At 38.3% G+C, this 14,058-nt stretch overlaps 1 protein-coding gene across 20 annotated transcripts in view; it reads right to left on the bottom strand.

Annotated features, from left to right (window-relative positions):
• Positions 1 to 14,058, bottom strand: part of ATP2B2 (ATPase plasma membrane Ca2+ transporting 2) — a 429,829-nt gene that overhangs the window by 352,867 nt on the left and 62,904 nt on the right. Inside the window, exon 1 of one of the 20 annotated variants that reach the window (XM_074602519.1) lies at positions 9,311 to 10,092. The exons of the other annotated variants lie outside the window; for them this stretch is intronic. The gene's annotated coding sequence lies outside the window, so the exon portion shown is untranslated. Of the gene's footprint in view, positions 1 to 9,310; positions 10,093 to 14,058 lie in introns of those variants that run through there. 20 annotated transcript variants of the gene reach the window in all.

Raw genomic sequence — 14,058 nt, 5'->3', positions numbered from 1 at the left:
GGTACAATCCCTGGATTTGAATATATTATGGTCATTGACTCCATGAGAAGATTATAAACAATTAGAATCCTTAAAATCTATTTCGACTAACTAGTATTTGTTTAGTTTGAGATAGCAAGACAGCAGTACACCACACGCAAAGCAAAATTCTCAGGGAGAGAAAGTATCTTTTATGAGAACAAATTATATACTTCAAAATACAGAAGAGCAACAGGGTACAAGTATTTTTTCTTTTCAGCTACAGATGTGACATGCAATTATGGTATCAGTAGGGGTTTTTTCCCTGAAAGGGAAAGCAATCAATACTTTTCCAACTAAATCAAAGCAAGGTTCATGACACATTAGTGTTCAACTTCCCCAGTAAGGGAGGGGGGGGGCAGGAAGAAAATTCTCAAAACAACAGCTGAAGAATCATAGAATTGTCAGGGTTGGAAGGGACCTTAAAGATCATCTAGTTCCAACCCCCTGCCATGGGCCGGCACACCTCCCACTAGATCAGGTTGCTCAGAGCCTCATCCAGCCTGGCCTTAAAAACTTCCAGGGATGGGGCTTCCACCACCTCTCTGGGCAACCTGCTCCAGTGTCTCACCACCCTCATGGTTGAAGAACTTCTTCCTAACGTCCAGTCTGAATCGACCCATCTCTAGTTTTAATCCATTCCCTCTAGTCCTACCGTTGCCCAACATCCTAAAAAGTCCCTCCCCAGCTTTCTTGTAAGCGCCCTTAAGATACTGGTAGGCCACTCTAAGGTCTCCTTGGAGCCTTCTTTTCTCCAGACTGAACAGCCCCAACTCTCTCAGTCTGTCTTCATAGGAGAGGTGCTCCAGCCCTCAGATCATCCTTGTGGCCCTTCTCTGGACAAGCTCCAGTATGTCCGTATCTTTCTTGTAGTAGGGGCTCCAGAACTGGACACAGTACTCCAGGTGGGGTCTCACGAGAGTGGAGTAGAGGGGGAGAATCACCTCCCTCCACCTGCTGGCCATGCTTCTGATGCAGCCCAGGATACGATTGGCTTTCTGGGCCACTAGTGCACACTGACGGCTCATGTTAAGCCTCTCGTTCACCAGCACCCCCAAGTCCTTTTCTTCAGGGCCGCTCTCAAGCCAGTCTCTTGGCATGGGCCCACCTCTGCAGCCTGTCCGGGTCCCTCTGGATGGCATCCCTTCCCTCCAGCATGTCAGCCGTCCCACACAGCTTGGTGTCATCGGCAAACTTGCTGAGGGTGCGCTCTATGCCACTGTCCCTGTCGCTGACGAAGATGTTAAACAAGACCGGTCCCAGTACTGATCCTTGAGGGACTCCACTCGTCACTGGCCTCCACTTGGACATGGACCCATTGACAGCCACTCTTTGGGTGCGGCCGTCAAGCCAGTTCTTTATCCACTGAACTGTCAGTCCATCAAAACCATATTTTATCAGCTTGAAGAGGAGGCTGTTTTTCTGTGGACTGCACTTGTAGCTCAGCACACCCACCAAAAAGGGTTAATAAAGACTCTAAAGTGCTAGCAGATCAATATTAAGCTGTCCAGTCCTTTTTTTTTAATCCAGCAGTAGTAGTATCAGATACACAAAATATATATTGCACACAATAAAGAGCAGTTTCTAATGTTGCCACATTTCAAAAGAACAGGAGAGAAATTGCTTTGGATAACAGGCTAACCTTTCACAGTTAAATCTAAGATGTATGGGAGAAATACATTAGCTACTGTATAATACTGGAGGAGGCTAAAAACAAAAACAAGCACATGCCAATTAATCTTGTGGCATGGCAACATGGTGCTAAAGTCAGACTACTAAGATACAAGTGCAGGCAGAGAAATAATTCTTCTGTTCAGAGGTTTTTTTTCCTTGGGGGAGGGACAACAGAGAAAAGGAGCTGCAAAGGCCCAAATAGAAATAAAAAAAAATAATCTTCCCATGCCCTTTTTCATACAAGGTTGGAAGTATCCCACAAACAGTCTTCAAAATAAGTAGAATCTGCTAGCATGAGCTAAATTTAGTTGCATATGTTTTTCACAACATATGCAAGTACAACTTCCCCTCTTCTTCCTGAGGGCACACACTTCACTAAGTTATCTTGCACTCATTAATCTATATTCTCTGTAAAATTTCTGAGGAATATTGTATCATACGGAGAAAGAATCCATTTGAGACTGAAAGTCTTGAAATATTCTCAAAACAAGAAAGCAAACTTTCTATCACCCCCCTGCTCCAACTTTCCCACTATGTTGAAAATCAGTAACTATCAGACAAAATATGCCTGTTATTTTAGCTATGGCTGAGAAAGAGCACAAGAACACACACAAAAACCCTATCTTTGAAGAATGATTTCTCCTGACATTCTACTTCTTACTTGGGATAACAAATTTTCTACTCTATCACGGACTAGAGAAAATTAGTATTTACTATTAGTATTTATTTTCTTCCTTCTAAGGATACCAGGTACATTCTCCTGTAATTATTCCTTTCCACTCTTCAAACTGAGTTCTATTTGCAAAATATTTCAACTGCGTTAATTAGCATTAGTTATAAAAATGAAGTTATATATTAGTTATAAAATGAACACTAACTCCTTCTCTCTTTGACTTCTATACATCTTACCTCTTTGAAAGGTAAGCGATTTCCTATACTCATCCCCTGTGTTAATGAAATAAAGCAGAAGTTTCACCTTCTAGAAACCCTTCAGTTACTGTTTCTCAATACAGCTACAACTGCTTCACTATTTCAGTGCAGCAAGTATTACCTTCCAGTGGAAATGCTGACACAACCAAACGCAGCCCAATACAATTCCTCCAAAAAAAACTTCTTCAGTGGACAGTGGGGGTGGAACTTGGCTAAAGGATGAAGTCATAATGATGAGTAACAAATCAATTTAAAACAAAAGTGACTTTAAGAACTACTCAAAACATAAGCAATAATTTCAGGTTAATATTCCCAGCACCATCACTGAACAAAGAGCTTTACAGGCAATGACGTTTTTGCAAGATAACAACAAAAACAGAAAGAAATCAAAAGTAGCAGCAACTATTCCTTACATTGCCCAGTCCTGATGGCTAGATTTGAGGAATTCTACAGTAAACGCAGAATAGAAAGTACATTTAATCAAGAATAATTTTAAGCAATGATGCTCTTAATGGCATCACGTGTGAAAATAAAATTTGAGAAGATGAGACCAAAATCCTTACTGGTGGTTCAAAAGGTTGCTTACAATTAAGATATTTCTGCTCTGAAGAGAATAAAAACATGCAAGTAGTAAGTCATGAAAACATATACAGCAATGAAGGTCCTTCAACATTTCCCATCCTACTGGCAGAGCAGCAGGTAAAACAGGAAAAGAACACTTCATGATCCAATACTTCTATCCCATACCTGTAAATCCATGTTCAGAAAAAAACATCACTATCAGTACTATATTAAAGGACAATATTTAATGCTTTATAGCAGAGGTGAAACTTCTTTTCTACTACTGTCCAAGCTAGAAGAGAGCGCTTGTTTTGTTTTTAAACTCAGTGCAAATAGTAAAATAACTCTGCTATGTCTCATACGTAGGTACAATACTACATAGCATAGCTGCTCATATCAAGGTTAGCATAAATCTCTGCACATCCCTTTAGGTCAACCTGCATGCTTTTCTTTTTTCTTCTGCCTCAACTCACAGAAAGATCACTAGAGACCAGAAAAAGTAAAAAGCAGCATCAGTTTCCAGTCTCAACCCAGTCTCTCAGCCTGTCAAGCAAAGCCAATACAACCTCACATTTTATCCACAAACCCTCCCCTCTCCCTCGAAATCCTTTCCCCCTCCCATTCTCATTCATGCATTCACTAGAAATGAAAATATTTCAGTAATGACTTCTGAATAGGGTACTTCGAAATTCCACAGTCAAACCAGTTTTTTCTTACTTCACATAAATGCCCTGTAGAATTTGTGTTATTTTAGTTGGGCCAGTCTATGTTTACTTCTCCCTCTGCCCTGGTTCAAGCCACATCAAGGTGAGGAACTGTGTTAACATGCAAAACGTCCCAGAAGAGAGTGAGGAAAAAAGATAATGCAGAAGCAGCAGTGATGCTTTCTACTTCGTCTGCTCCTCATACAAGAGTTTAAAGAGAAGAACATTAACAGTGCAATAATAACAACTTCTGATTGAACTCTGTGCAGGTTCAGTCTTATTCTCACAATGTACAATTTATGGAAAATCAGCACAATCAAATACTGTCCTCTAAGTCTCTTAGAGATACAAGCCCACATTAGTTACCTACAAGTGATCAGTAGGTCCAGTAAACAGGGGGCCCCATTCCTACCAATAACGCTAATTAAAAATTGTACATCTCAGCCAACGGGATCCACAAAGTATAGTTGTGAAATAAAAATACACTTCCACAGAAACACCCATAATGCAACAAATGAGATTACTAGATTTTTGTCTTTCCTGTTCTAGTAAGGAAAAGAAAAGATGTCCAAGTAGGAAATGACAATGAACCAATGAAAAAAAATTATGCAAGTCTTGAGGATATATCAACTACACTTTAGACTAAGCTATTTTTTGAAATTCGCATAACTGCAAAAATCTTTATTTTGAATGTAACACGGGGTACACTTACTCTTAAACATAATGTGTATCACCTGAAAGTTGAGATGAATTTTTACTTAACATAACCAAAAAATACATTGCAAAGTCACTAAAAAAAAAAATAATTGGAATAGCTCTATTAGAAAATTTACCTTCAACCTTTCATTTTATTTGTAGGCAGAATTTTATTCACAGATAAGAAGCCACTTCTAATTTAGTATTTTTTTGTCTCTGTGGTTCAAAAATACTTACAGGTCTCAGTCACTGGAACAGTGGAAGCATGGGCAAACTTTTTGAAGCCAGTATTGGCTTCTTCACAAAAGTGATTTTAGGAATTGTACTGTGGAAAAGAGGAGTTACTCCAAATAAAGAGAGTTTAAGAACAACCATAAACACTTTGCTATGAATAAAAGAAAAAAATAATATGTGCATGTGCACATATATATATACACACACATACAAAATGGTTAGACCATACGTACACATGCACTCATGAACACATATACCACTAACCAAAACTTCAGAAAATAAAGTTCCAGCATTTCATTGCACTCCTACGCCCAGTATCACATCTCCAGAGGCTTAAGAAACATCATATAAACAAAGACAGCATCTTTCTCTCACTGGAAAATTCACTTCCCAGTAACTGTTCCCAGACTGGCCAGAATTGCCTATCCCAAAGCCTCCCTGGGGCTACAGACTACTGGGCATGCTGCACACAGGCTGTTCTTCTGTCCGAGTAAGAAGGAATGATCAGCAGGTTGGTCAGTAGGTACCCAAGTACAGCAGGTACCTGTACTTGGGTACTGCCTCCCACCTGCTGGAGAACAAGTTCACAAAGGCACTGCTCAACTGTAACCAAAAGCCTCCATAATGAAATCAGGCTCCCTTCAACCTTCTCACAGAAATTATTAGCAAAGGAAACAATGTTTTGAGATTTTCCCACTTTGGAAAGAGATTTCTTGCACACAATCGGGCACCTTCTCAGAAAGAACAAGTTTAAAAATAAATCAAAATACAAGTGCTCCATCCCCCATCCGTCCCCCGTTCCCCCAGTAGCCATTCATCTGCATATTTTATGAAATCATTTCCAAAAAAATTTTTCTTAGCTTCCTATTGTAGCTGAGGAAGTCACACCTAAATTAGTCCTCTGCTAAATGAAAGAACACTCAACACGGCACTAAGATAACAATTATAATTGTTTTCAGATAACTAAAAGGGAGAAAAGTAAAGTTTTTCATTATTCCAAAAAAGATCAGAAAACTTTGAGGAGGAATACCAAGATTAGCGCTTTCTGCTATTATTTGTCTTCCCTGAAACGGGGAGTTTAAGATTGTGTGATTTGTAGACCAACTAGGACACGTTAGAGTGTCTAACATTACAGGACAGTGAACTCTACAGAACGTTAATTCTGAATAATGCTGACCACAGACACCCACCCCTACCTATGTTTTTTCAATAAGTACTGTTCCTAATAAATATTATAGTTAAGAAATAGTAACATTGTTAACTAGGAGTAAACACAACCCACACACATTTGAGAAAGATTTTGACTTGAGAAAGAATAGATAATTTTTACCATTCTCGAAGTGACATTCCAGTGAGGTGAAAACCAAAACGGACCATAAAACCAAATCCCCCTTAGTCAGGCTTCAGAATACTAATCTTTTTCACAGAAAGGAATGAAAGAGTATGTAAAGCAAAGACACACCACCGAAGTCTGACTTGCATCAACAGTACCTTATAAAAGCTTCCTTCTTCTCTCAGAAAAACGTAGATGACAAAGACCGGTGTTTTTTATTTATATAAAACTGGAATTATAGATAACTTAAAAACAGCTATAAATTCACTTATTGAATACATTATCTAGGACTGTTTATTAATTATTTTTATTTCCCTCCTCTCTCAAGGTTCTCAGCAATTTATTTCTGAGAGTCTTTTTAGAAGGAATGTGACACCAAGAGAAACAGGTGTTAACCTATATGGTGAACGTACGACGATATTTAATTTAGCCTGAAAGATCCCACGTGCAACCTTTATTATTACTAAGGAAGATACACTCCTTCAGACCCCTAAGTTATACAGACACATGAAAATATTTTTGCCAAGCAGGAGTGACGTACATCAAATAAATGGAAGGTATTTATTCCTTGAACTCACCATACATTTTAAACTACCACTACCAAGACTGAAGAAAAGCACTTAAACATACAAAAAGAAGTCTATTAAAAATATGCTATGATCTACAAATGATTTTACAGCACTTCACAGTATTTGTTTAAAGTAATCCCATGAAGCTGCAACATGCGCTTCACTGAAGAAGTGTCTCAGAAAGAGGAGACTAGAGACAGAGACAGCACCCAGCTGCCTCGACAACACTGCGTCCCCAGTTAATAACTGCTGCCTTCGCCTGTTTCTCTTCTGTTCTGAATCCCATACAGGCTGACACTATATACATTTAAGCAGCTCTAAGATTGCAACTCCCGCTTGTGTCCACAGCAAACCTAGAACACTGATTTTGTTTGGTTGGTTAGTTTCGTTGGCTGGGTTTTTTTTTTAACTTTTCACTGTACCCAAACACTGAAGGTCTCTCTTAGCTCCCACCTTTGGAAAAATGGACAAAAAACCCTATAAATTCAAAATGTTTAAGGATTGCTGCTTCAGAGAATTCCAAAGGACAAGAGGAATCCACAAACAGAAATGGGGTTTTTTTAGATATATTTTTAACTATTTAAAAGGAAAACCAGCACATTTTATTTGTACAAGTTGAGCTACTAGCACTGAACCATCTAAAGAACTTAAAATATAACTCAATTTGAGTCCTCTATGTTTCAAGTATTTGTCTTCTCACTCTTGAATCTTCTCCATGGATTAAGGTCAAGCAAATAACCTGAGAAACCATTGTCTGCCAGGGTTCACCACAAGAATCTTTTGGGAACTATTTCAGGTATTGCAAAAGCATCGTGAGCAAAAGGCCAGTAGGCAGCTCTCACATTGCTGCTCAGTCTTAGAAGCTGTCAGGAATGGAAAGATATTGACAGAATTATAACAAATCTCAGACAAAATACCTGACAGTCCGGTTAATATTAAGGGTACATTTCCAAAGAGTTACTGTATTTTCTTCAAATTTGTAAATATGTCTTGAATATAATTTGCTGAGCACAAAATAAGAATTTGCTATTTGTTAACATTTTACCAATCATTGCCTTTGTCAACCACTCCAAACTGAAATCCTTCAGAATAACTGAAAGTATCAGTAACACAGTCGCTATCTCGTTCTTCCTTTGCTACTTTTTCTTCCTAAATTCCTTTGCTTTAGACTAAGCACATGATCAGGATTATGCTTAATTTAACAAGATCTCTGAAAAAAGATTTTTCACTTTGTCCTACAGCATAACATGCTGAGCCAAAGGCCAAGTCACAGTCACATGAGAGATTTTAAATGTGAAAGTAGTAAACATAAGGGTAACTTGAAATAAATAGTTTACTTCGGGTTTTTAGGCTGTCTAATTAATTTTTGTTTGACATTATTAGTATATTGTAACAAGCAGTGATTTAAGCAGCTGCTTAAACACAGCTCATACTAGTATATGAGCATAGGCTAATGGAAAAAATGGCATATTTATTTAGATTAAACATTCCTGAATAAATTAAATAAAAAAATACTCAGATCACAAGCAAAACCGTGCGGCTTTCTGAAATCAGGAGCAGAAAAAGCTTGCTTTGCTAGTTCACATGAGGGAGACCACCAAATGAAATACGGCGAGTCCAACAAAGATTTTGAAGTTGTTACAAGCTGTTAACAGACCTCATTTGAAAAGAACAGATTTACATTAAAAATAATTCCGTGGCTTGCTTTTCTTTGAAAAAATATAGAAGCATTTTTCATTACTGAGGCTAATTTTCATAATCAAAATGCACTGCAGTTTGCTTTGATGCTGTGTAATGTTTCTCGTTTCTGTTAAGTGGTACGTAATTATACTCTTCCCCTTCCCCCAGCAGATATCATAAATTCTTCATCTTTTGACAGTTTCAAACAATTAGGATTCAAAAACATGCAGTTGAGGCATATAGTTTAGACTTTATGTGAAGCTGTTAAGCTTTTAGATGACAGAAGGGGTCCGAGTATTATTTAGTCCTTTAATCCCATGCTCTGAAGATCTGAGGAAAGTGGCAGAGCCACCTTTGGTCATTCCAATATCTGGAAACAATCTGTTTAAATCTATATCAACACTCAATCCTCTGACCTTTCAATGCACATAACAAAGGGATTACAGCAGCAGAGACTCAGCATTCTGAACTTATGCAAAAAAACTTCATGTGGATATGCTGTCTCATTATGTTAGCTCATTTTGAGTTTTGAAAAAAAAACAATAAAAGTAAATATTGGATGCAACACCACTTCACAAAGCTGCAAGGAACATTCCAGATACCAACGGGTAAAATGCAGAGTATGCCTGAGACCTTCCTATTAGGCCCATGCAAAGACATGACAAGAAGGAGTATCATGTTTGTTGAGATCAGTCTTTTCACACCAGGGAAACAGATGGATACTCTTCGTCAGGGAATCACAGAATCACAGAATACCAGCTTGGATCATCTGGTCCAGCCTTTCATGGTGAAAGCACGGTCTAGACAAGATGGCCCAGCACCACATTACCTTCCATTTTACTTAAATCCCTCCATGAAGACCAAGTGAGCTAAAGGGGCCACACAGGAAGCGTGACGTGAAGTTTGCTTACCTGAAAAACAGGCTGGAAGGAACCTCAGAGTCCTTTCCCACATCTTGGGCAGAATATAGCAGGCTTCAAAACTGTGCCTGACTATGTGCCTCCAAGTCCCATTTACAATCCTTCACACAGCCTCCACAGACCGCCCACTCCGGTGCTTCAGCTCTTCAAGTGTAGTTCAACTCTCCCACCACCACTACCCCATTTAAATCTTTGTTGCAAACTCATCTGATGATGCCTTTTTGTGCTATGCTTCTTGGATCACAGGGAACAACTGATCACCATCCTCCTTTCAGAAACCTTATATTTAAAGAATCATGTTGCCAGTTTTCTCTTCCAATTTCTTCAGGGTTTTTTTTTCCCCCCAACAGATCATCTTCACCAAACATTTTCTTCTTCCCTTATCCACTGTACTCTCCACGATTTGTCCTTTGCTTTCCCTTCTCTTCATCGTTTTTTAAAGGGCAGTGCTCAAAATTAGAAACTAGCTAAGCAGGCCTTCACAACCTCCGAGGGACGAAATTTTCCCTCTAATAAATTCTCTATGTCGAATGGCAGTAAATCATACATGAATTCAAAGCATTTGCTTAAATAGCAAAGAAAGTATTTTCATTGGGCCTAACCAAGTTGAATTCATCTAAATTACCTAAATACTTTCTAGCATGTTCTTATTTTCAGGTATGCACTACTATTTTGAAATTACATAAAGCATCTGATCATAGATAATCTCTTCTGGATAGGCTAAGGGAAGAAAAAAAAAGATATTACATGCTTCAGCTTTCTCCAAATCATCTGTTATTTTCTCTCACTCGCTGGGAGAAAGAGACACCTCCTTCTTCATACGCCTAAAGATAGCAATCATTCTGGTTTGACCAGACAGTGGTCATGGAGAAAAGTCCCAATTACCATCTCCATCCATTTTAATTGGAGAACAGTTTTCTGAAGTCAATTAACAGCTTGTAGAGAAATAAACCGTTGAACCTAATTTTGAAGCAAATCACTATCTAACTTGGAACAACAACTGTCAGTTAAGTGTCTCTTAATGTGTTAACTTTGCCTTTTGGCAAACATTAAGAAGTCTACATCTATTTACACTACATTGACTACATGAAATTTCAGTTTCTTCTTTCGACAAGCTGACACACACACACACACACTTTCTTTTGTTGAAGACGCCATCCTGCAGTAGTTAGGGTCTACAGCAAAAGGTCCCCAGCAATCTAGTGAAAAGCACACAACCAACTTATTTAGGTTTTTCTAGAAGTATCCTGAATTTATAAAACCAAGGCAGAAATTTCATGATTAACACAAGCTATTGATGGCCAACAGCAACATAGGATTTACTTTTCCTGACCTACTTACAAGCTGAAAATACAAGGACCTAGGTATTCAAATTAATAAAGTTAGTACCGTCAAAGTTCAGGAAGGTTTCTAATTCTTAGTATTGATGGGTCAGAACAATTCATAGTCTCTCTTCACCTGCTCATATCACTATTCTCTCTTAAAAAAAAAAAAAAAAAAGCACAGGTGGTATTTACACAGACCTTATTCTTTGGTCAGTTAAACTACCCAATAGACAGAAATTTCAGGAAAACGCACGATTGCTACACAGCTAATTCATTTACAAAGGCATCTATAAGTGGATCTGACAAGATGTCATAGATCTACCACCTAAACTTTCCCAGCAGTGGGATGTAGCTGTAGCTATTTAAGCAATGTTTGGCACTTTGAACAATTTTTGTAAGAGACAAAAAATCACAAACGCCTGCTTCCTGTCCACATTTTGCACACATGCATCTGACTTCTGAATTTACAGCCTAGAGACCTTTATCGATTGTACATTAGTTACAAATCATTTACTAAATACTATGGAATATTTTTAAATAATGATAGATTTCTTAACTCTCTCAGATCCTTCCCCAACATAGGACTGTAGTCTCTCATTCTCAAGAAAAAAAAAAGACAGCATAACCATCGCCAGGAATGAAGCTGGAATTCCTTCTGTATTCACAAAAACCAGACAGTTCAAACCATTATTTTTAAATTATCAGTTGATCTTAAGGCAAATATTTTTGTCAATGGTGGTGCAATGTCATCTACTCAATTCATATTGCATACAGACCACCACCTACCTCAGACAGCAATCTCCACTTAGAAATTAATTTGGTTCCAAAGGATTGGAACTCTGTTCCAGAATTTAAGTGGATTTTCCATGCTTCAGTCCCTGTGTAACCATTAAAATACCAGGGTCCCCTCAATTTTTGAAAATTTATTAAAAGAAACAATATTTATGATTTATGTCAAGTTTTGGACCCTAATTTTCTCTAGAGGTTTTGGATATCCACTAAGCTATTTTTAGCTGGCTTCTTTGATAAGGAATGAAAATTAGCTACATTAATTATTTTCAATTTACATACAGTGAATATAACACAACACCACAAACGCAGGGCTTCTTACAACGTGCAATTTAGAAAAACCCCGAAAACCCCAGGACCTGGAAACACAGTGTTTTCTTTAAAAGCTAAAATCTACTAGAATGCATTCAAACTTCTGTGCACTAATAAAGCATTCCGTGGCATTCTGTGCACAGTAAAAAGCGATGGCCAACTTCAGCAAACTTTTTAAGAGGGTAGCTGCAAATCTGCATCATTATAAATCTGCCAGAGCATTTTAGTCTATGCAGTTGGATTTCTGTGGAGAAGTAAAGTCATTACATATTATCATCAAGAATAACTTTATAATATAAATAGAATTAAATGAAATTCCTCCTGATGTAAAAAATGTTTAAAAAGATGCAGTATTTCTCTAGGATATATATTTTAAAAACCCCTGTGGTTTAATTCACAGTCTATACCATCACAGCAGCTACTAAACAATCTCTAGAAAGATATGCCTTTTCTGGTTCCTTCTGGGTGGATACAGGAGTTGGTTTCAAGCCAACACCTGGCAGGAGTCTGCTACTGAGGAAAAATCAGTTTGCTCAAGCTTCATATTGTGGAACATGGAGTTTAAAATGCAGCATACTGGTAAAGATGCTGGTATGGAGCAAATCAAGAGTTCTTGGTTTCTAACTCATGAAAAGATTTATACATATACATAGCCATAAGTTATATACAGATGTTGCGGCAGCTGGTGCTGAGCACAGGTGCTCTAAATGCCTGTGGTCCACTCCGCACAGCAGGTGAGAAAGCAATATTCTGCATTAGTAACGGATTCTGAATGGGTCATAAGTGAAAATTCAGTGGAAAAAGCCACAGTTCTGTTTTGTGACACTACAAATACTGGAAACGGAAACGCAGGCAACAGTCACCACACACAAATCTAGGAAGAAGGACTAGCCTACCAAGCCTAAAGACCACAGGGCAAGCCTGTATTGGCTAAGGAGATAACTCAACATAAGGAACAGTTACATTGTGTCTCACAGCTTTGCTCCTTCCCATCAATCATTATTTTCAGCTGCATGAAATGCCCAGAAGCATACAAAATATTTTAGGCCTTTCTCTTCTAGACTGTCAGAAACAGAGGAAAAGAAAGAAATGCCTGTAAAAAGATTTTCAGGATAGAAACCATCTAATACATGATTGATGACAAACTATAATACTTTATGATCTTTACCCATAGCTTCACAGCAGGAACTGTGATAATGCTGTTTCCTTTTCAGCATCACAGGTTTGGAACTTCACATCGAATACAGCTGGAAGGCTGGAAATACAAATCAAAAATAAGCCATCCTTCCACCCCCCCTCCAAGGTAAGTGGGTGGACTGTTTCACCCACATTACTCAGTAGCCAAGCCTTGGTGGTGACAGAAAGGCTTTCTTTTGGCCTTGAAAGTTAAGTAAATGCGCCACTCCCATGCTGTCTGCAATGGTTCTATTTTTTATGGTTATCATGCGTGAGCATGGTTTTGTATACAGTTTATACAGGTTAAAATTCTTGTCCTGAATCATGAGATAGACTGTCCACACCGGTCAAAAAAGAAATATATAGCAGACAATAGGTCTTACGGTTACAGTAGGAGCCTCAACAAATGGACATTCACTTTTAAGAGTTGTCACTAGAAATGAGGAAACACTTGAGAGGGAAATGTTTCAACATACAGAAGCAGGGTGCAAAATAAATTAAGCGGACATCAAGACGACCGAGTCTGACAGAGAAGCCTCACAGTCATCTTTGGTGAAGATCTGTAGGGCTGTGATTCTATTGACTCCATTCACTGCAAGACATTAAAAGAAAACCACTGAAAACATTGTTCTTGCCAAATCTAACCTGGATATAAAAAAAAAGAAAATCACACACGAGAGAGAGGTGAGGAGCAAGGGAGAGAGGGGGTGGTGGGAGATCTGGTGAGAGATCCTGGGCTGCTCCCTACACACAGTTTGCATACCACCATGCCAGGTGGACTCAGGACCTGGAAACACTCTGTAAGAGTTTAACTTAACCTCAGTATAACCCTGACATACTTGGAAAACTCTCAAAATCTAAGACTTGTATAGAAATAAGCACAGAGACAGAAAACAGAGTCAGAAGGCATCCCCCACAGCCCCCAAAAAGAATTAATAAACCTTCTGATGATAACTGAGTCATTCAAAATTCACAACAAAAAGTAATGAGCTTGCAGATATAGAACTCCAAAGAAAATCATTATCATGCTGATTAAGTGTTTTTAGGACTCAAGTTATAAGTTTCTTTAAAACCTTCATCTATACTTTATTGTTGCTCAAATACTTACAAATACACAGTCACTGCAAGCCACAATTT

This window comes from Larus michahellis, chromosome 10 (genome assembly GCF_964199755.1).
Source record: "Larus michahellis chromosome 10, bLarMic1.1, whole genome shotgun sequence".
In the NCBI taxonomy this organism is placed as follows: Eukaryota; Metazoa; Chordata; class Aves; order Charadriiformes; family Laridae; genus Larus; species Larus michahellis.
Note: the sequence above shows the minus strand (reverse complement) of the source record. Positions and strands in the feature narration are given on the sequence as shown.